At 44.0% G+C, this 24,681-nt stretch overlaps 1 protein-coding gene and 1 non-coding gene across 2 annotated transcripts in view; both read right to left on the reverse strand.

The window, feature by feature from the left end:
- LOC124593794 overlaps positions 1 to 24,681 on the reverse strand; it is a 185,759-nt gene that overhangs the window by 141,343 nt on the left and 19,735 nt on the right. The gene's annotated exons all lie outside the window — the stretch shown is intronic.
- Positions 23,399 to 23,479, reverse strand: Trnat-ugu. The gene has a single exon. It is a non-coding gene; the product is annotated as a tRNA-Thr (tRNA).

The following is a 24,681-nucleotide window of genomic DNA, read 5'->3' on the forward strand; positions in this document are numbered from 1 at the left end:
TAGGGATCGGGACAACAATAGACTCGCGCCAGCATGCGGGAACATGTCCCTCAATCCAGATGAGATTGTAAGTACGAAGAAGAAAACCTTTACCCGCAGGAGAAAGGTTCTTCAGCATCTGAATATGAATAGAATCAGGCCCTGGAGCGGAGGACCGTGATCGGCCAAGTGCGTTTTCGAGTTCCCTCATGGTGAATGGGGCATTATAACTTTCACGATTCGAGGAGCGGAAGTTAGGTGGCCTAGCCTCCTCTGCCTGTTTGCGGGGGAGGAAGGCAGGGTGGTAATGAGCGGAGCTCGAAACCTCTGCGAAAAAGCGGCCGAAGGCATTGGAGACAGCCTCAGGGGCCACAAGGACGTCATTCGCGACCGTCAAGCCAGAAACTGGTGAGTGGACCTTAGTGCCAGATGGCCGGCGCAGGCTACCCCAGACAACAGAAGGAGGAGTAAAACTGTTGAAGGTGCTTGTGAAAGCAGCCCAGCTGGCTTTCTTGCTTTCTTTAATAATACGACGACACTGTGCACGTAATCGTTTATAAGTGATACAATTCGCCACTGTAGGATGGCGTTTGAAGGTGCGTAAAGCACATCGACGAGCACGTAAAGCGTCTCTACATGCTGCGGTCCACCAGGGGACCGGTACGCGACGTGGAGAAGAAGTAGGGTGAGGGATGGAATATTCAGCAGCAGTGAGAATGACTTCCGTGAGGTGTGCGACCTGACGATCGCAGCTTGTGAAGGTTTGATCCTGAAAGGTCGCCCTGGAAGAGAAGAGCCCCCAGTCTGCTTTGGAGATGGTCCAACTAGATGAGCACGGAAAGGGGGTATGCTGCAGGAGATGGATAACACACGGGAAGTGGTCGCTCGAATATGTATCAGAAAGTGCATACCACTCAAAAAAATGGTTCAAATGGCTCTGAGCACTATGGGACTTAACTTCTGTGGTCATCAGTCCCCTAGAACTTAGAACTACTTAAACCTAACTAACCTAAGGACATCACACACATCCATGCCCGAGGCAGGATTCGAACCTGCGACCGTAGCAGTCCCGCGGTTCCGGACTGAGCGCCTTAACCGCGAGACCACCGCGGCCGGCATACCACTCAAACCGGCGTGCAAGTTGGGGAGTACATATAGAGAGGTCTAAATGGGAATAGGTGTGAGATGTGTCCGAAAGAAAAGTAGAGTCGCCAGTATTGAGGCAGACAAGATTGAGCTGGTTGAAAAGGTCTGCTAACAGGGAGCCCCTCGGGCAGGATGCTGGAGAGCCCCAAAGGGGATGGTGGGCATTGAAGTCTCCAGTTAACAAAAATGGAAATGGTGCAGGTAGCTGAGCAATAAGTTGCATCATGTCTGCCCTGGTAACGGCAGACAACGATGGAGTGTAAACGGTACAAGTGGAAAATGTAAAAGTGGGGAGAGTAATTCGGATGGCAACTGCCTGCAGGCCGGTGTGCAACGTGATGGGATCGTAGTAAATATCATCCCAGACCAGCAACATAACCCCTCCGTGAGCCGGGATACCTACCACAGGGGGTAGGTCAAAACGCACAGAGGTGTAGTGTGCCAAGGCAATTTGATCGCATGGGCGTAGCTTCGTTTCCTGGAGGGCTACGACGAGCGGACGGTGCAAGCGGAGCAGCAACTTCAAGTCCTCTCGGTTGGAGCGAATGCTGCGAATATTCCACTGAATAAGTGTCATCGTAAGAAGAAAAGGAAGATGAAAGAAGCGGTCACCTCGAAGGCCGCTGAGGGCCTGGCTTCGAGCGAGCACTGCCGCCGCTATCAGTAGGCGGACAGTCATCGTCCATTGGTTTTATAGGTTCATCGGCCATCTTGGTAAGATGACCGGGAGGGGGAGCTTCCTCCGCCGGTGAACGGCCAGATGTTCGGCTACCAGCGGTGCGGCCAGGCGAAACGGATAACGGCCTGGGGCGGCAACCGCTGGGTGGCGCAGGAGAAGAAATGCGCCGTGGCGGAGAAGGAGAACTGTGCTTCCTATGAGCCTTCTTGGAAGGTCGTTTGGTGGAAGTACCGGTCGATGGCTGGGAGGTCGAGGTACGTAGGAAGTCTGCACGGGACGGTTCCTTCTTGAAGGCCCGTGCATCTGACTTCTGGGTCTTCTTCTTAGCAGAAGCTGATGAAGGGGCTGGTGTCTGTGGGGTGATGGGAGGAAGAGGAGACGTCGACCGCGCGATCTTAGCACTGGCCGAACGGACGACCGTGGTGCTGAAGGTCAGATCGCATGTCTGGGTTGCTACCTCCCTGGTAGTCCGAGGAGAGGCGAGGACAGTACCGTATTTCCCCGCTGGGAGCAGCATGGGCTTCCTACTAGCCAATAGCTTGCGAGCAGCCGAGGTGGACACTTTCTCTTTGACCCGAATTTCTTGGATACAGCGTTCTTCCTTATAGACGGGACAGTCGCGGGAGGATGCTGCATGGTCACCCTGACAGTTCACACAACGAGGAGACGGAGGTGGACAGTCACCCTCATGGGCAACCCTGCCACAAGTGACACATTTAGCCGCATTGGAACAAGACTGTCGAGTGTGATTGAAACGCTGACACTGGTAGCAGCGCGTAGGTGTCGGGACATAGGGGCGAGCAGAAATAACCTCGTAGCCCGCCTTGATTCGCGATGGCAGCTTAACACTATCAAAGGTCAAGAAAAGTGTCCGGGTCGGTACAAGGTCATTGTTGACCTTTTTCATGACCCTATGGACAGCCGTCACGCCGTGCTCAGCGAGGAAAGATTGAATCTCCTCGTCAGTTAATCCGTCGAGGGATCTAGTATAGACCACACCACGAGACGAATTCAAAGTTCGGTGAGCCTCCACACGGACAGGGAACGTGTACAGGAGTGTGGCTCGAAGCAGTTTCTGTGCCTGAAAGGCGCTCTCAGTTTCTAGTAACAAGGTACCATTACGCAACCTCGTACAAGACTTAACAGTACCGGCTATGGCATCTACGCCCTTCTGGATAACGAAAGGGTTGACAGAGGAAAAATCCTTTCCGTCCTCAGATCGAGAAATGACGAGGAACTGTGGGGTAGGCGGGAGTACTTTTGTCACTGGGGGCTGGTCATGTTTCCGTTTGTGGGCAGAAGCCGAGAGAGAAGAAGAGAAATCCATTGCGGAGGAATCCCCCATGATTGCCAGCGTTTCCGATGGCGCGCTCCTTCCTTATGGGGACCCTCTCAGAGGGCACTCCCGCCTTAGGTGAATGTTTACACCTCAGGTCACACCTCCCGAGAAACAGACGGAGGAACCAATCGGCATGGTCAGAAGGTATCAGCTCAGGCAATCACCCCTCCCTGGGCCTGGCCTTTACCAGGGGGTACGTGCGTGCCTTACTTGTCTACCCAGGGCGGGGAATTAGGCGTTACCCCGTCACCGGCTACGCGTGCGAATGCGTGGGTCGGCCTTGAGGCGCGCTCAGGGAGGAAGGAAGAAGAAGAAAAAGAAGAGAGAGAGGGAGAGAGAGGACAGACTGTCTCAAACGCCGAGGCGGAGACCAGAGAAGCAAGGAGAAGAAGGCAAGGAGAAGAAGGCAAGGAGAAGAAGGCAAGGGAAAGAGTAAGGAAGACAGTGAGATGGAGAAGAACAAAGAAAGAAACCAACCAAAGAAGGAAGAAACGAGAAGTGAAAAACCAAAAAGACCACAAATATAGGTCGTGGGACCGTCCGTCTCCGGACACAGGCGCTAACTACCCCCTTGACGGGGATGGACTCCTTTCAGTCGCCTCTTACGACAGGCAGGAAGACCTCGGGCCTATTCTAACCCCCGGTCCCGCAGGGGGGGCACGCTGTTTGTAGCACGCTTACCAACTTACAGGATAACGGCGTGAAATTTCGATTTGTTATTACAAATTTAAGGTTTTCATTTGACTCACCCTCGTATTAACTTTAATACGTTCATGACAGGAGTAGAGCTTTACATCAGGTCATGTATGAGACGGGTATAAATTATGTTGAATGAGATACAAAAACAAAGTTTAGATATGTACAGCAAACGTATAAGAAGAACACAACTTACTTTGTGCTGTAGAGAGCGAACGTCAAATGATTTAAAAAAGCAAAATATCGATAGATTTAAAAAAGTTGCGTGCTCGGTGACATCGTAAGAAAGAGGGGGCGCCATAAAATTGCATAATTCGATACATTAAAAGCATTATGCTGTAGCTTTAACAAAAATTATATTTTGACACGTGTTAAGGTCGTGTATTAATACAACGCAAGACGTCGACCAAAACGGTAGCATACATAAAATTTGCCGCTCTAATTGCAAGGCTAGCTTACGTCGGATTAAATACACATTCGAAGCTCACGTCATACAAGAAAGTCACAGAGTGCACAGTATCGAAAAAAAACCTCATTCTTTCATATAATGAGGAAAGAATTATTCGTGGGCATACAGGATGGTCAGAAACAGTCTAAAAAGCTTGTAAGGGTAGTGCAGGTTAGGCTGGGCTAAGAAATAACTGTTCAGAAAAAAAATTGGATACGTTTCGCCGTTTCCAAGTTGAATACCACCGAATTCAGACAATCAGGCCGTTGCGTGGGCAAATTTAAGCGACCCGCCAGAGACGATATCGCCAAGCGTGTTCTTTGTTTGGTTTCCTAAAACCAAACAAGAGTGATACCAGAATTGGACGTGGTACGGTAATGAGGGTCGATTCCAAGCGAAAACCTGAGCAGTCTCATTTACGCTATGAGGACAACTGACACTGTATCTGGCGCATCGCTTGAATTACGATCGCAACGGCCTGACTAAACTCAAATCCTAATTAACTCGGAAACGGCGAAACGTATATAATTTTTTTCCTAACAAGTATTTCTCAGCACAACCAACCCTGCAACACTCTCACAAGCTTTTCAGACTGTTTCTGACCACCGTATATACGAAGAAACTGATATTTAAGCCCATCTGAAGAAATCCAAGGAAGAGACCCTCAACATGTCACTGCCTTTAAAGATATTTGTCGACCTCAATATGTTGCACCTTGGACTGAGGGCGCTTCGGTCGGCTTATCGTGATATTTCAAAAATACTTGTACCATCCGCAGTTACGAAACAAAAAAAGAAAACCAACTAAATCGGTCGAGGCGTTCACAAGTGGTTATCTTTTACAACTGGTTTTAATTTATGACTTTTCCGGTGAATTTTCCAAAAATTTTCTTTCAAACAAACCTTGTCCTCACAATAACGAACTCAAAAAACTCAACCAGACTAACCACGCCGTTCTCACGTGATGATCTTTCATAAATGCGGCAACTGATAATTATTAATACAGATTTGTATATCCATCACGTTATACATTAAGAGTGGCAGTTCCAGATTCACTTGAAAATAGACTGAGGTACGGGCGAAAATCGATAGTAGACCTAATGAAGTTCTAATTAAGAACTGGGCCGGCTTTTCATCAATTTAACACACAGCTGCGGAATCAGCAACCTCTGAAAATTGCGAAACTAACAAATTAACCATCTCATCTGGTCTAAGTAAAACATATTCCGAGAGCGGATTGAAGCACATAATTACAAACATTTTTTTTAAACAAAGGTTCATTTTGGAAGGTAGCCGTAGGGACTTTGTTTGTCAAACGGTGACTTTATAATAAAATCGGTCTACTCCCTTGTAAATAGAGTTTTTAACTTCGACAAAGTGCTTTTCTGAATCACAGCTTCATAATCACGGATTCAGTTTTTATGGATTAACCTCCTTTGGTACGTCAATAGGCCAGAAACGCATCCCTGCGAATGTTGCTGATTTCTGTTGTAGATGGCATAACAATTAACAAACTTCCACAAGTTGTTTACACAGTGTATACACAATTCAACAAGACAATTTTAGTAGCACGCAACTACGCCTGTTGTATGGTCGTGCTGCGCAAATAACAGTTATCAATATTACACAAAATACTTTTATTCTACAATTTAGATGTTGCATTAAATTGGCTTTTTTTCCCTGAAGTTTACAATAATTAGAGATTGGCTTTATCAGCTGAATTCTGGTTGCCTCCATGTTGTATTCGAAGGAAAGTTATGCAAGCAAACTCTTTCTTGAAACACGTGACTAAGTTAATCTGTAACTGCTAATATCGAACATTGCATTTCATTAAGTTAGTCTAAAAGCTATTCTCTGAAACGGTACGTATCCTGAAACAAAATAAAGTAAACTGATATTCTTTATTTAATTTTGAGACGACTAAAGATAGTCAGACAATTACCTGCAATCCGTATGATTGAAAACAAACATTCTCTTGCAAAATACATGTAACAGTGATTGTTAGCTACTTGGTAAACGGCATAACATTTTGTCAAATCAGAGTTGGCGAAATCGTGAACCATCAGTGCCTCGCAATTTTTCAGCACTTGTCTTGCTTATACTGGTAAACGACAGATCGGGGTTCCAGTAGTACACAGCTCAAAGGACATATAGCTGTAGACCAGCGACATTAACTGCTTAAATCGAAATTATTGCTGTATCACACAAGACTCATACGTTGTCTAATTCACTTCCACACACAGACCATTAAATCAAAGTTTCGAAATAGCCAGTAGCATGATGTACCAAAGCTTGTCCTTGCTGACAAGATTTCCTGCAGAAGACATTCATTTCAATGAAGAGGAATAATGTTAAGACAGAATACATTAAGGCACAATACAGTGTGTGCATTTTATACGACGTGTAACTTCCAAGTGTTAGCAATACATGGAGTTTCAGTGGCAATAACTGAGCGCAAATAAATTGGATCGGTAAAACTTCTCTACTTACACCGTTATAAGCGACTATTCTTTTCATTTCCCTAGATACGCTTATTAAGATCTTCCTAAGAGTCTCCAGTAAATATCAACTTGCTCGTGCCATATCTGCCGCAGGTCAACCGCTCAGATTTTCACTAAATTAGGTTATAAGAATAGTTACAGAATACCTCCAGTATCGTCAGAGCCTGAGCCACATCTCTAGGGCCGTATAGAAGTGAAAATAGTAACGATGTAGTTAGTTAGCCCTGGGGTTTACACGTATACTTCATGCAACGTCTGTTGACAGAACAAGTGAAGGAAGTGAACTGGGGAGAGGAGAGGGGAAGAGGGGGGGGGGATGAAGAGGACGCTAAGCGCCTCCGCTCCGCCCTCTTAACGACTCTGCGATAAACTCATCAGATGTTTGGTCAGTACACCGGATGAGCTCATGACCTAAATGCACTAGCACTGGTACATCGAAAGTCCCTTGTCATCGTTTCGCAATGTCCTGCGCGCGGTTTCCGAAGCTTAAGTATATTGGTACACTACGTCGTCCTTAAATCAGATAGCAGATTTACGATTTTGCAGTGGTGTAATATGTTCTTTCGCGAAAACTTATGAATGACCACCGCCGCGGTTTAAATTTGGTGTATCGAACGCAGTTTGGGCGCATAACGTAATTAGTAACGATAACGTTTTATTAGAAGACCACGGTGCCCTTTATATTCTTCTGTCCTTTGCGAAATTGTTTTAGGAACAATCGGCAGTCTCGTTTTCAAGCGGAAGACAAGTTTAATGAGTCACCACTCCAATGCCACTGATTTGGCACTTAAGTAATTAGGTAGTCCTGATGGCATTATCAGTTCATTTGTTTTCAAGGCCTTCACCTTCATCAGAATAAGTTGTATACTGAAACAGCGAAAAGCCAGTAGCTGGCAGAGAATCTAAAATCATGAAGGTTAACGTAAAGAAACACAGTTGTACAATGAACAATTTGTGGGATTGAGTCATTACCAAAATGTCTTTTTGTAAGTACTGAACTGAACGAGCCGGCGCTGTGACCGAGCTGTTCTAGGCGCTTCAGTCCGGAACCGCGCTGCTGCTACGGTCGCAGGTTCGAATCCTGCCTCGGGCATGGATGTGTCTGATGTTCTTAGGTTAGTTAGGTTTCAGTAGTTCTAGGTGTAGAGGACTGATGACCTCAGCTGTTAAGTCCCATAGTGTTTAGAGCCATTTGAACCTTTTTTTTTTTTTTTTTTTTTTAACTGAACGATCGCCGCCCCCCAAACTACTCGTCTCCGCATTGTTTGTACATGAGTGCACACTCAGATAAACTTCGAATCTGCCCAGTGGATCAGGAACTACACACACTTACCAGTCGCTGCATAATCTCGGAAAAGAATGGTTTACTGACCATCAAAAAATATTTTCCACGGTAATGACTGCAAAGTTTGAGGATGGAACGTGAACAGACGAACAGTTTATTTACCGCAAAGTATTACGGCTGATTTACATTTTAATCAGCCAAGACAAACCCTTACGTTAACCAAAATCTTATCTACTGCAGTTTGTTCAGTTACCACGCAGCTGAACAACTAACGGCTGGCCTAAATACAGGGTGTACATAGAGTTCGAGAACACTATTTATTGCACAAGAACCAAACATTGCACAGATATCATACATATGTCATTTTGAAGAGAAACCCTGAAAGTATTTTTTTCTCACGTATACCACCACAGCGCAGCTTGGTAATTTGCCGATAGTCAGCGTTAGTCGCAAACATGGCGGCCGTGCCACAGAAGGGGACAGCTGTTTCATGAAATGGCCTCCCCGACCACCAGATCTCACTCCGTGTGACTTTTTTCTGTGGGGACACATTAAAGATATCGCGTATGTACAGCCTCTACCACGTGATGTAGCAGAGCTCCGGGAGAGAACACGGGAAGCGACTGCTACAGTCGACGGTGTTCCCGGACTTTAGGTACAACCAGTATTAACACTTCACCGAAACCAACAGTCGGAAAAACTTAATGCTGTGCAGGACACTCAGATCTGCGCACCATTCTTTGTAAAGATCCCAATGGATCATACAGTCTTTTGGCCTGTCGTTGCTCTAGTACAGACTGTCTAACAAGCATTCCTATTCCTTCTACTTATCTTCTTTTAATTGCATGTGTTCAGTGCTGCCTCATAGTAGGCTGTTTCGTTACTATTTTTAATATATTAGGCGCAAGGAAAGTTTACACTGACATAACGGAAAAACTTTGACGTGCACTCCAAAAGTGTTGGATTAGGCATAGACGGGACTACAATGAGCTTGGGCTTGGGGAAATCGACCCTTCCTGGTAGTTGTGCCGATAAAATAGATAACTGCTGAAACGGCGTCACAAAGGTCTCTCGATTGTGGCTACCAACAGACCATCCCGCTCTAACAAGATTTATTTTGTGGTCCAGTGTTTGCGATATCTGTCACCACGATATGTTTTCGTAAATCAATTCAGTATATAAAAATCTACGAAAGAGTTTAGTACTATAATAGCTAAAACAATGTTAAGAATTGAATAAAATGTTTGGAACAAATAACATGGATATATCTAACGGCAAATTTAAAACAAAGTGGATGAAACATTTAAAAAATCAGTAAATGGAAATCGCTAAACATAACGTAACAAGTTATAAAGTTCGTGAAAGTTTTTTGGAACGTGGTGCCGGCAAGTTAGTTTGTAAAACCGCCGATAGGGGCGCCACACACGTTGTTGCTGAAAATAGCGGACAACCAGGCTGATAAGGCACGCACTTTGTGTGCTAAAATTTGCCTCTTACTAATAGGTAATGAGCATGCAGAGAGCCTTCCATTCACAAGACACCACCAGTTTACATCTGCATAGTGAAATGTTACAAGAAATGAATCTACTTTTCTTGTTCGCTGAGAGGTTAATGGTGTCACCTATCTCGACGTAGTGCAATTTTGTCTCATGCTACAATTTAAAACTGATGGCAGGGAATTAATTTTTCAACAAGATGACGCCTCTCCCCATTTCCACAACTGCGTACGATATTACCTGAATGAGACTTTGACACGTGGCTAGACAAGGCGTGTTGTGGCGACTGGCCTGCTACCAATGTTGGCCGGGCCTTTCCAGTTTTTCTTCCTGGCTTCACCCCTAATATGCCGGATCGATTATGGGTAGAACTGGACTGCCGATTCTCTGTGTGCCGTGTGACACGGGATGGACACATAGAACTTCTACAAATATTGTAAAATAACTATCATATTGGAATTTTGAGCTCTTTCAGAAAATAATAATGAATTAATAATGGTCTGCCTTTTTGCAAGTACCCAATTCTCGTTTTGCTGAACTAAACGAGCTATTAGATAACACAAAATAACACACACATACACAAAGCTCGCGCACGCGCGAAACAAAGGGCAGTCGAAAAGCGGGTCAGAAACGAAAACTACGGAGTGAAACGTGTGGGCAAGCCACAGCAACATAAGAAGCAGTATTCACAAATTAGCAGGAGAAATCGCGAGTAAAAACTGTAAATATACGAATCATAATCAAGGAGTAGCAAACCACACGACAAAGATTTCTCCATACCAAAAGCTTCATTAAAACTACCGGTGTCCACAGGTCAGTCCAACACAAAAGCAACAAATACTAGTTCAGCACACACAAAAATCCAGCAGCTCCGGGAGGGCCAAATACAGCAATGGCAATGCCCAAAAATTGGGAGTGGCCGGTGTGGCAGAGCGGTTCTAGGCGCTTCAGTCTGGAACCGCGCGACCTCAGATGTTAAGTCCCATAGTGCTCAGAGCCATTTGAACCATTTTGAACCAAAAATTGGAATATGTTAACGATTTTTACCAGAATATATATTTTAAAGATTGTATTATACATACAAATTCAATGCAGACAATATTCTAATTTCCCTATATTTGCAGATAAGTTTATGTACTAATTTAGACCGGTGGCTGATATCGGTTGGCAGCCACAGGATACACACAATGTAAAGTAGAAGGTAAAAGGCATATGTAATTTGAACAAGAACAAAATCCGATGTAACATATTTCGGAACGTAATATAATCTGTACGTACGCTGACAAGGGAAAACATTATGACCACCTGTTTAATAGCTTGTTTCTGTTTTTTGAACGAAATACACCACCGATTCTGCATATCAGGGATCCGATACTTTGTAGGTTTATGGAGGTATGTGGCGTTAGCTGTCCACGCTCAAGTCACGTAATTCGAGTGAAAAACGGCCGCCTGATTCGCGCACGAGGTGATAGCGCCCGGTAGCCAATGTTCCAATGTGTGTGAAATCTTATGGGACTTAGCTGCTAAGGTCATAAGTCCATAAGCTTACACACTACTTAACCTAAATTCTCCTAAGGACAAACACACACACACCCATGCCCGAGGGAAGACTCGAACCGCCGCCGGGGACCAGCCGCACAGTCCATGACTGCAGCGCGTTGGACCGCTCGGCTCTTCCCCGCCCGATAGCGACCCAAATGGGTTCCATAGGATTTACATCAGGCGAATCTGGTAGCCGGATTTACATCAGACGAATCTGGTCGCCGAGGCATCAACGTAAGTTTACTGTAAAATGCAACTCAAACCACTGTAGAACGGTTCTGGGGCTTTGAGACACGAACAATTATACTGCTGAAAGATGACATCGCAGTCGGGAAAGACATGAAGCATGAAGGGATGCAGGTGGTTCGCAGCTGTCAGCGTGTCTTCGATTGCAACAGGCCCTTGCAAGCGCAGGAGAGTAGCTCCCACAAGCCTGCGTCCGTGGCGCGCTCCAAGCTGCCGTTCCCTCGATAACTGCGTTTGTGGAGACGACCATCGACCTAGTGCAGCAAAAATACGATTCACGAGAAGAGCCGACACGTTTCATTGATGGACGGTCGATTCCCGATGGTCCCGTGCTCACTGCAATCTTAGCTGATAATGTCGTTGGGTCAACAAATGAACACGTAACGACCGTCTGCTGCAGAGCACCATGTTCAACAATGTACGATGAATGATGTGCTGCGAAGCACTTGTGCGTGCACCAGCATTTTAATTTTCAGCAGAGATGCCACATTTACCAACCATTTAGCGCCTAGTGGTAGTTTCACTGTCCTACCTTTTTCCGTAGATGCTCACGCGAGAAGGTCGTGAACATTCGACCAGCTTCGTCGTTTAGAGATACCCATTCACACGCTCTGTATAATTAAAATCTGACCGTTGCCAAAACCTATTATATCCATGGATTTTCCCAATATCTTCGCTAGGGTGATCCGTGTCTTGTTACAGCGACACGTACCATCAATGCCATGAAGAAGCTTATCAGTGTATGTAAAACTAAACTCCCTCCACACAGACTTCGGCAGGCCCACACCACCATCCCGGCTGGCATTAGTTTGCGTGACGAGAACCGCTACTTCTCAGATAAGCCCTCCTCAGTTTGCCTCACAAGGACCGAGTGCACCCCGCTTGCCAACAGCTCTCAGCAGATCGGATACTCATCCATCCAAGTACTAGCCAAACCCAACAGCGCCGAACTGCGGTGATCTGACGAACTGGTGCTACCACTGCGACAAGCCCGTTGGCTATCAGTTTACGTACTTCACAAAAATAAAAGAAAAAAGCCCATTGAGGATTCCGCAACTGGTGAAACATGTTTGGGTATGTAGCAAAACAATAATTTTGTTCTTGCAAAAAGGCAGACTCATCGATAAGTATTGTACCATAAACTGAGTCTTTCACACACCATATCACTTATTACATTGCTCTTGGCAGTTTACCTACACCGATTTCTTAAAATGTTTCTCGGACTTTATAATTACTTGTATTTTCTAAGAAACATACCCACAACAGGCCTAACAATTATGCAGAAGACAGTATTCATTACGTCAACAAATTGTACCCATTTTAAGAATATGAATATTGTGATTCGTTATCAAAAACGCTCGATATGTGATAATGAGGATACACTGTGTTCTTTATAAAAATGGCTCTTAGCACTATGGGACTTAACATCTGAGGTCATGAGTCCCCTAGAACTTAGAACTACTTAAACCTAACTAATCTAAGGACATCACACACATCCATGCCCTACGCAGCATTCGAACCTGAGACCGTAGCGGTCGCGCGGTTCCACACTGAAGCGCCTAGAGCCACTCGGTCACAGCGGCCGGCGTTCTTTTTAGGATACTATGCTATTTATAGAGACAGTTTTAAAACAGTAAACGTGAGGAAGGAGATATGAGGAATGGCATGGTGCACACGTGGCGACACATGGTTATTAATTGCGTGTCCAGGTGTTTTTCGAAAATTGCCTCTTCTTTGGAAAGGAAATAAGGTCGAGATTGTTATGCTCAAATTTGGTTGTGAAGGTAAAGTCTCACAGGCCTCGTGCAAAATGGACCCTAGCAGGTAACTTAAAGAAACACCTCTGTTGCTCCTGTAGGAGGGGTGTGCCTAAGGAACCAATTGGCAATGTGAGAGGAGCGACTGCAAGAAACTGTCCGAAGCCAACCGTCCAAAGGAAACTGTTTTCTCTATGGAGCAAGAGATCAGTTGTGCAGGGACGATGCTAGAGAGGAGACGTTGTGCAGCCATCTCCGTGAAGAATGATGCCTTGCTCCGACTCCAGGTCTGTGTGCCCCCTGAGATCACTGTCGTTGCAGCAGACCACTCATAGTTTGCAGGTAAACTGCGCTGCGCAGCAAAACGCGTCGCGCATTTGTTCCGCTGATTTCTTCCAAGCTCAAAGGAATTCTGTACGCTCTTCTCGTCATACCCGTGCAGTAAATATATGCAGTTTTTACGACGATTCCTGTGTACATGAATTATTTTGCATGATCGGCCCAAATAAAAGATTATGTTTTGCAGCAATGGAATCTATACTCTGTCACAATATCACTATTCAATCATTCCAGTAGGATCGAACTGATGCCGTTTGATTCAGAACACTTCTGTGAACACAATTTCCATTAATGTGGGCGGCCACTTTTTCAGAGTAATATTAATGTTGATGCTGTATTTTATTCAGTTATTTCAACTAGCAATGTAGGCTCAATCGCCATAAGTAATCGAATTAATTAGTCTCACGCAGACATCGTCAGACATAAGAGGAAAGATCTAAAAACCAGAATGCATAACATCATCTATAATCTTACTGTGTTATGGAAGTTAGACGTGGACATCAAAGGTGAAATTAAGCTGAAACGTAGTAACTCGATGCGAAAACGCCTTACTTAAGAATGTTTCGTATTACCATTATTGTACAGTTTTTACACTTCAGCAGTAGTATGGACTTATTTTAATGCTTCTTATGTCGCCCATGTGTTCTCATCAGGAGCAGCCTTTACCGCCGTATTTTTAACCACGAACATCAACTGTGAAATAACTTTCAATGTGTGTTGTGCCAACTCTCTAAACCGCTATCTGTGAATGAAACTTAATAAAAATAATGTCTATCAATAGTACACAGAATCGTTTCCTCGTCAAACAACACAATAGGTAACTGTCGCGTATTGCAACTTTGTCCTATAAGGAAACGATCCACTGAATTATGCGAAAATCTGCAAACGAATACAGTTCTCCAATTCCATCTGAGAAAGTTCGTTTCGGCTCTACAACTGTTTCTTACCTGCAACGGATAGTCCAGCTCGACTCGGTCTTATTTGACTGCGTAATATGAATTGCTGCACTGCACATTCGTGAAATAAATCACTGCGCGGCTAATTGCCCTATCATTTACTTTATGTCCCGTAGCTGTACACGCAACGGTGCAAGACGTCACAGAACTGTTCTGACAAGATTACTTTTAAGCTGTGAGGAGAAACTTATTGACATGTTGACCAATGAATGAAAGGATTGCTTTAACTTAAAGTTGTAAAAATGGTTCAAATGGCTCTGAGCACTATGGGACTTAACATCTATGGTCATCAGTCCCCTAGAACTTAGAACTACTTAAACCTAACTAACCTAAGGACAGCACATAACACCCAGTCATCACGAGGCAGAGAAAATCCCTGGCCCCGCCGGGAATCGAACCCGGGAACCCGGGCGTGGGAAGCGAGAACGCTACCGCACGACCACGAGCTGCGGACCTTAAAGTTGTATGAAACCCTTTTAATGACACAGTAGTGAGTCGTACTAACATGAGAGTGTAATCTTCTTTTGCATTATCATCAAGAATGAACACTGATTCAGACAAACAGCATTCAGCTTACAAATTTACTCTTTACTTTTCCTACAAAACGCTTTTAAATAAAGGTGGATGGTACTCTAAAGCACTCCGTCTTCAGGCCACGAGTGGCCTACCGGGACCATCCGACCGCCGTGTCATCCTCAGGGAGGATGCGGATAGGAGGGGCGTGGGGTCAGCACACCGCTCTCCCGGTCGTTATGATGGTATTCTTGACCGAAGCTGCTAATATTCGGTCGAGTAGCTCCTCAATTGGCATCACGAGGCTGAATGCTCCCCGATAAATGGCAACAGCGCATGGCGGTCTGGATGGTCACCCATCCAAGCGCCGACCACGCCCGACAGCGCTTAACTTCGGTGATCTCACGGGAACCGGTGTATCCACTGCGGCAAGGCCGTTGTCTAAAGGTGGATGGTGATGAGTTATTATTAGATTATGAACACATGACCGATAATTTGCCTTCGATACCAAAACGTAGATATTGTTGAACAAAATTCAATCTTTACACTACAATAATTACACGGCTAGCACTTGCTGCAAATGAAAACGCTGTTTATGTTACCTTTTTTCAAATGTGTTGCCATTCTATGAAATTGTCTCAGAAACGTCCCCTATCCTCAGTTAAATCAGGGAACATCTCAAATAAAATTTGCCGCGCGGGATTAGCCGAGCGGTCTCAGGCGCTGCAGTCATAGTCTGTGCGGCTGGTCCCGGCGGAGGTTCGAGACCTCCCTCGGGCATGGGTGTGTGTGTTTGTCCTTCGGATAATTTAGGGTAAGTAGTGTGTAAGCTTAGGGACTTATGACCTTAGCAGTTAAGTCCCATAAGATTTCACACACATTTGAACATTTTTTTTTTCAAAGAAAATTTATCCTCTGTTCTGCATGTCCGCCATCAAAGCTCCTCTCTCTCTCTCCGACGACTGAATATAGTTTCTGTGGCAACGGACACTCTCTGTCGTCTTCTGTTACTAATACAACCTCTGGTAGCCAAAGAGTAATACATCACTCATGTTTTCAACACGCTCATAATAGCAAACATCATCCAAAACAAAACTGCCTTTTCTCATGATATAGAAACCTTTTAAGGCAACAAGATTAGAGGGCAGAAACAACTGAGATGAATTTTTTGCTAGAGATCAAGGGAGTAAATTGCGAAATAGGTTCGCTACAAATGTCACCACTTCTAAGTTAATAAACCAACCGATGAATTTGTACTGGTAACTAATAGGGGCAATGGCTCTCTCATTTACATCTGATTACACAAGACCATTTCCCGTTCAAGCACAACCGAGCGAGGTGGCGCAGTGGTTAGCACACTGGACTCGCATTCGGGAGGACGACGGTTCAATCCCGTCTCCGGCCATCCTGATTTAGGTTTTCCGTGATTTCCCTAAATCGCTTCAGGCAAATGCCGGGATGGTTCCTTTGAAAGGGCATGGCCGATTTCCTTCCCCATCCTTCCCTCACCCGAGCTTGCGCTCCGTCTCTAATGACCTCGTTGTCGACGGGACGTTAAACACTAATCTCCTCCTCCTCCTCCGTTCAAGCATACGTTTATAAACCCAAAGAACCATGAGACGAACCATGAGACGTCGGCCAACCGCAAGCAAGATGGAGTCAGTAGTTCCATTAATATTGAAAAGGGATTGTTTTTACTCGACCTTGTTTGAACGAAGAAGAAAAGAAGGAGAAGAAAATCAGAGATGCAATTTATTACATCAGAGGTGCTACTGCAGCTGCTGTACAAAAATAATTGTGGTTGACCAACGGCAGCGCCATGAAGCCAGTTGTAGGTATCGCTATTACGCAAGTAGTGACGAGCGAGTGCAGTATCTGCTCTTAAATGCCCAGATTACAGGCACCGTCAAATGCCAGTATAGCTGGCGCAGCTCCAATAAAGGTTGTCTTCCCACAGCTATATAACCGCGCGATAACATGTCACCTTCGCAGCATTGCGCAACTTATATCGGACAGTTACACGTAGCTGACATCCATGGGCGTTAAGACAAGTGGGCATAGTAATGCGACAGCTCAATGGAGCTACTATAAACACAACTCGTTAAGAGTTCGTCGGGCCTCTAAAAAAATCAGCCATACGAATGGGATAATTTTTGTTAGTGTTTGTTGTGGTCATAGCAAATGAAATCTTTCAAAATAAGCTGTTCTTATAGTTGAACAGAATGTATGTGGCTCTGTTTAGCATGTTGCCAATGTCGGTAAGAAAGGGAAGTTTCCCAGTGGTCTCTCCCACCCTTCTCTCCCCTCCCCATAATCCCCATTAGAAGAGTGGTAAATACAGGCAGAGCACTAATTTAATTCCGAGAGTAGTTCAAAAAATAAGGTAACAAGTCCTCTGCGAGAAAAGATGTTTTCAGGAAATCAACGAGATATCCAAAGTTCCTATAAGGGATTAATACACATTTTTCCATCGATAGACCAATCTGCCGAAACGGGAATAAAATAAATCAAGGTTCACACGTTTAGGAGTCACTCGACAAATGTCTCGTTCAACATGTCGGCATCTGTTTTGAAGCGGCAATCGGCCAGGTGGTTCTTTAAGGGTCTGAAGAGATGAAAATAGCTTGGTGCAAGATTGGGGCTGCATGGAACGTGTTCCAATATCGTCCATCGGAAACACTGGATGAAATCAAGCGTAGCTGAGGCTGTATGCAAATAAACTTTGTCATGCAGCAACACGACACCTCTCGAAAGCAATAATTTCTTTTCATACGTATCACCTTCTGTTACCATTCCAGAGAGGCACAATAACTGCCATTTTTCACGGTCTTCCAAATGCTGAGGAAATCAACAAGCAGCACTGCCCATATTTTTCTAAATGACTAGCGATAACTGTCTTTGCGGATATCGCTGATTTGATCTTTTGGCGGAGGAGATGGGGGTGGGGACGTCGCCATGATATTGATGCTTTCCTCATCTTAAAGTGTTACATGACGCACCCAGGCTTCGTCCTGTGTGGCGATACGGTACAGCTAATGGAACACCCTCTGACTGATACCGCAGTAAGTGCACGAGGGAGAACGTCATTCGCTTGGCTTTATTTTCGTCGCACAGTTACCGCCACACGCACTGAGTCTACGTCTTCACGTAATTCAACGAAGAGGTATTTATTTATTTATTTATTCATTTATTTAACACGATATCTACCAAACTGTCGATGGAGATTTTGAGGCCGTGCGTATTTGCGTCGCATGAATGAATGCGATGATCGGCTCGAATCAGCTTTCCGAAACGACCCACGTCGTCCTGTGAGGTGGATGTGCTTAGCAGACCTGACCCTCACTCGTCTCGAGCACGAGTTCTGGCTTTATCAAACTTCTGGCTCCAAAACCACATCTGTTTTCGTGACATTGCACTCTCAGCGCAATGAGCTGTGTTTGGAAACATTTTCTTAAAACCCAAAACTTTAATCGCTGACTATGTATCCGTCAACAAAACTGTAACTAAGTACAGCTGCATATCTTGCAGTGGCGTTTGTAGACTTCGGTCATCTCTCTTATCTGGACATTGACCGTTCTCTTAGATGAATGTGAGGGTACTGCAGAATGTTGGTCATTGTTACTCAAAAACCAGAGGAGTCTTCTGTTTTTAAATTTTAGTGGTGATAATAATAATAATAATAATAATAATGAACCCACTATCCAACATGCTAAATAATACAAATTATGGATATAATATTACTGGAACATACCAACACAAAATCACACATTTGCTATACATGGATGATCTAAAACTATTGGCAGCAACAAATCAACAACGCAACCAATTAATAAAGATAAGGGAAGTATTCAGCAATGATATAAATATGTCTTTTGGAACAGACAAATGTAAGAAAAATAGCCCGTCAAGGGAAAAAACACTAAACAAGGAGATAACATATTGGATAACCACAGCGACTGCATAGAAGCGATGGAAAAAACAGATGCCTATAAATATCTAGGATACAGACAAAAAATAGGAATAGATAATACAAATATTAAAGAAGAACTAAAAGAAAAATATAGACAACGACTAACAAAAATACTGAAAACAGAATTGGCAGCAAGAAACAAGACAAAAGCTATAAATACTTATGCCATACCAATATTGACCTATTCATTTGGAGTAGTGAAATGGAGTAATACAGAACTAGAAGCACTCAATACACTTACACGATCAAAATGCCACAAATCTAGAATACATCACATACATTCAGCAACAGTTTCTGTTCTTAATGGAAATTCTTCCCTCGCTATTTCAAAAACATTCAAACAAGATGTGACTTACTGCTTTCAGAGATTATACCGTAACGCCTCCTAGCTAACAAACATATCGTTCGCGTAATCATGATACTTATTTCTGGCTTCTGATATGATGTAAACCTCTTTCGGAGAAATACGATGCCAGGTGAGCTGTCATCTTATTTACTGATACGCTGTGACGAACCACGAATTACCAGGAATTTATGACACTACGCACTGGCGTTTAGAACAGCAGCTTGAATACAATGCAGAGCGACAGGAAAAGGGAAACAACCGGGGAATTTATTTTATTGGTAAGTGCGATTAAAATGTTGCTGGTTCTCAAAGAACCTCTGAGATGTCGTCACTCAGTTTTTTTTTTAAGAAAAAAATTACGCTTGCAATCCAGGGGAGTTGTTTATGCATTGGAATTTCAACTTTTAGTTCAACTATTTGAATGGACTCTATGCAGAGTGGAATACTATCAGTACACAGATGAATAGCAGCGTTAGCAGAATAGGAAAAACAGTTATTTTGTATGATTTTTAATGAGGCCTCTTAAAAGCGATGATTCACCGAAGCTGATATAGATAGAACTAAACATTCATAACATTAGCGCTTGAATAAGGGCTATATCTGTTCTAGTGAGATACTTTCATGTGTTTCGCATTAGACCACCCGGACAAGCTGGTAACGTATAGGCTCATTTGCAAATAATTATCACAAGGTTAACACTTAAACGACACCATCTCCCACAGTCAGACACTAACTTGAAATAAACTAGTGATGCATATCGTGACAGCCTTCCTAGGAGAGACATGGTCACCTTGATAAGCTGAGGACGTTCCTACATTATGGCCCAAGAGTGTTCATCATAACTTTATCATGTTTCTGTATTATGTGACGACGCCAACCAATGGCTATCAATTTTGTTTGTTTCTTTTACTAAGTTTAAGGTTCAAATGGCTCTGAGCACTATGGGACTTAACATCTATGGTCATCAGTCCCCTAGAACTTAGAACTACTTGAACCTAACTAACCTAAGTACATCACACAACACCCAGTCATCACGAGGCAGAGAAAATCCCTGACCCCGCCGGGAATCGAACCCGGGAATCCGGGCGCGGGAAGCGAGAACGCTACCGCACGACCACGAGCTGCGGACTAAGTTTAAGGAGACAGTTCAGTCTGACGACGGCCATTACGACTGAAACCGATTACCGACAATAAGAGAAATTTGTGATAAAAGGCTGTTTTGGTTACCACGTACTCTATTACTCTTCTGTCAAACGTAAACAAAATGACTGGCAAAGAATATGGGAATCACTGAAAACACGAGGCATTATTGCGGAAGATGAAACTGATACAGTGTTTGACACCATCCCATTACCGACGACAACAAATAAGAGAGCAACGAAATCGTGCTTATAACTGAAACAGCTGTTGTCTGGGTACTGCGGAACCATATGATTCCAAATAAAGGCAACCAAATAATGCGGAAAATTCCATCTCACTTCAAAATCTCGCGCGACATAGAATAGCTCTTCTCTAGAGTTTGGTGGCTGCAGGTAAACGAAGAAGAAACTCAAAAATCTAATTAAATACCAGGAAACAAAAACTGCCAAAATAAAGAGTCTTCACCTCCCCCTCCCCCCCCCCCTCTTACACACACAGACAGACGCACATAAAACGCTGACTGGATTTGATTGACGTATACATAAAGGGAAATTAATTATTCTCTACAGTGACGGGAAAAAACCGAACACCAAGAAATAAGCAATTGCGAGTAATGATACTTCGGGAATAAATTTGCCTACGTAACATCCGTAAATGAGTAATGTTGCAAGATCACAGGTTAATGTCAGCGCGTCAAATGTCGTTGCAAATGTGAAATGCTGGTACATTAATAACCGATGTAATCGCCAGAATGTTGAACGCAAGTATGCTAACGTGCATGCATTGTGGCGCACAGGTGTCGGATGAAGTTCGACGCCTGTTGCACTTAAATCAGTCAATACAGGGACGGTTAATGCTGGTTGTGGGTGACACTGGACTTGTCTGATGGTGTCCCATATGTGCTCGACTGGAGACTAATGTCGCGATCAAGCTGGGCACGGCAACATATCGCTTCTTCGAGAAAGGAATTAACTCTGCCTCGCACCACACAGGAAATCCTGGAAGTCAGCACGTGGTCTACGCGCTTCCTCTTCGATTTCCCATATTCGCAGAGCACTCTTCCGCTCAACTGCCAACATGAATGCAGTAGTTCCCACATACAGCTGTACATACATTTCAACAAATTGTAATCACGCGAATGTTTCTTCTGAAACTGTGGCAAACATACGAAACCGCCAGAAGTCCGATTAGCGTTAATTGCAATGCTTCATAAATTCTGACCAGTGAAGTGAATAGTTATAGATCAGCACTAATTAACTACGAAAATGAATATGCTGTAGAGAACTCAATCAGTAACTGTGACGAACCGTTCCGTTACTTTGTGTAGTGAATAAAAAATGACGTACAGTGAAGATTTTCAAGCAGGAATCAGCTACTGCGAAAGTAAAGCAGAGACGTCATTTTGAAGTTTTTATATAACGGCGAAACCAAATGAGAACACCGGTAGGGCATGGTTTTTACCTCCTCACCATACAGTCCAGTTCTTTTCAGAGACTCTAGATTAGTTTGTCATGCTTGGTTGACAAGGGCTTCCAGCACTTGAAGAATAAAGTAGAATTGGTCGCACTAGCTAGTTGTATTTTATTTCCCTTACAGATACATTGCCTCTGCAGAGAACCCAACCAAAAAGTTTTAAAGTTCCACTCGTTTATCTGATACTGGTTTTACAAGATCGCCTCATTTCATATTACTTCTTAGTATTAACCCTAAATATTTATACGATCTGTTACAGACAGCTGTCATTCATTGCGCCAAGTGGATACCTGTTGCAAGTCTTTCTGCAGTATCTCACGATCATGCAACGACGTTACTTTCCTGCACGCAACAGCATCGTCGGCCAACAATCATACAGTGTTGCTGATGCTGTCAGATAAATCATTTATATTAGTTTCTGTGGAACAATCGCCGCCAACAATGTACTGGGTTCTCTTAGTCAAATATTCATCGAGTCAATCACTTAACTTGCAAAGATTCTTCGTACGATCGTAGCTTGTTTGGTACTCGATGATGTAGCACAGAAATCTAGAAAGACGAAATTGACCCATGCACTTGGGTTCTACTGTTTCAGGATGTCTTTTGTGGACAAAGCGACCTACTGTTCACACGAGTGGTTTTTCCTGAATTCGCGCTGATTCTTTCAGAGGAGCTAGTTTTCCCACTCCTTGCAGCAGATGTAGATTAGCGCTATTGTTCTTTAATTCCGTCCACGTGCATACGAAAGTTTTTCAGTGGTGAGCTGGTCAACGAGTATCAAATTTATTCTGTTGTCCGTCGTGGCTTCGAGTATATGAAATGCATATACACTGATGAGCCAAAACATTATGACCAGCTGCTTAATAGCACGCTATTTCACTTTTGGTGTGCAATGCAGCAGCGATTTCATGTCACTGTTTGATTTACATCCTATACCCGCTCGGATACTGTGATTCTTGCACAGGGACAGACTATAATTACAAGCTCAGGATATTGTTTTTATGCATGAAACATCACATTGCAGGGCCCGTCTTGTTTCGATGTACTCTAACATTCTTCAGACATGGATGCATGCGAATACGATTTTTGCGTACAACATGTAGTCCATTGGATTCAGATCCGGCGAATTCGGTTGCCAAGACATTAACACGAAATCACTACGATGCTCCTGAAACCACGGCAGCACGATTCTGGTGGAAAGAAGCCATCGCCGGCAAAGAAGACCTCAAACATGAAAGAATGCTGGTGGTCTGTAACAGCGTTCACGTACTCCATAGCTGTGCTGGTGTCTTCGATTACAACAACGGTTCCCATGGAAGCCCACGTGAATGTCCCTCCATAGCTTAGCTCTTTCCTCACCGGCACGCGTTCGAGTCGAGGTCCGTTTTCCAAGCAGCCGTTTGCTTGGATGAGGGCGTATCTGGAAGCAACCATCGACCTGTGATGTGATTCATCCGACCAGGCGACACGTTTACATTGTTCATAATTAACTGAATCCTCAGCTGCTGACGGTGTTGATATACGTCGATGGGGACAGCTGAAAATGTGTGCCCCGACCGAGACTCGAACTCGGGATCTCCTGCTTACATGGCAGACGCTCTATCCATCTGAGCCACCGCGGACACAGGCGAATAGCGCGAGTGCAGGGACAAGATAGTAACTGTTCTCGACACCTCTCGGCAGCTGAGGGTTCAATTATTTATTTTACAGAAGCTGCACGGTCATCAATGGTATCTGTTCTTTCGAGAACAGTTACTATCGCCATCAATCCCGCTTAACAGAGCAGGCAGGCAAGCCTCCGACATCTACGTGCTGTGATAAAGCGTGGTAGTCCAACAGGTCCGTCGCCTGCTCGTGGCTTGACCGTCCTGAAACCACTTCCCCCGGAGACCGTCTCTAGCGAGTAACCGACCAGTGCCGCCTTTTTCGGGATGCTTCTTCGCAGGCGCCGGATCATAACAATCTTTCCTTTGTCAAACTCAACCAAGTCTATGAATTTCCTCATTCCCGGCGCGTATCGTCGCTAGAACAATACCCCAATTCGTCTCTGCTTTGCTTATACCCCTGCCGCTCCTCTTATTTGCCCTGCCAGACGGCATTCAGTTTCGCGATGGTCAATGATCATCATGTTTTGGCTCAATAGTATATTTCAGAATCAGCTACGGTAAGCACTGTACACGACCACAGTTTTCAGACAGCATTACTAAAGATTCACCTGTATAGGACAGTACCTTCGGACAAACGGTAGTAGTTAGGAGCAGAACTTGCATGCTTATCTGAACAGTATTGTACGAGATAGTTTGATAAATTGTTAGTGAAATGAAGATTCAAGTCGTCTCACTGCAAGTGCTGAATTTTTCTTTTACCGTTACTAGTTGGTTTTCTTTCTTCCTCACAAAGCCGGCATTGGTGGTGTTGATTTGGTGGTCGTATTACAGCCTTCCCACCAACGTAGATCCTATATTTACTATCTATGTGATAACAGGAACTGATCTGAGAGTACAAAATGCCATAAAACTACATCAGCGCTGATCATATTCTGATATGAAAACTACTGGTGACAATGAAAGAAAAATTAAATAATGATATGCATGCCGTTATATTTATAGTATAAACTTTAACATTAATTATTCTGAACACACAATACCATACTGTCTTAAGGCGAGCATATAGGAGCTAGCACGGAACTAATCTTTTAAAAGGGATGGTGTATGTTATCTGTTAGAGTAATATTTAATTACATTTGCGGATTCACCCAATTAAAATAAAGATTTTTGAAATATTATTAAAAATTGGAGGGGTACTTATATTGCAAACGACCAGCTTCTCAG

Source organism: Schistocerca americana, chromosome 1 (genome assembly GCF_021461395.2).
Source record: "Schistocerca americana isolate TAMUIC-IGC-003095 chromosome 1, iqSchAmer2.1, whole genome shotgun sequence".
NCBI classification, from domain to species: Eukaryota; Metazoa; Arthropoda; class Insecta; order Orthoptera; family Acrididae; genus Schistocerca; species Schistocerca americana.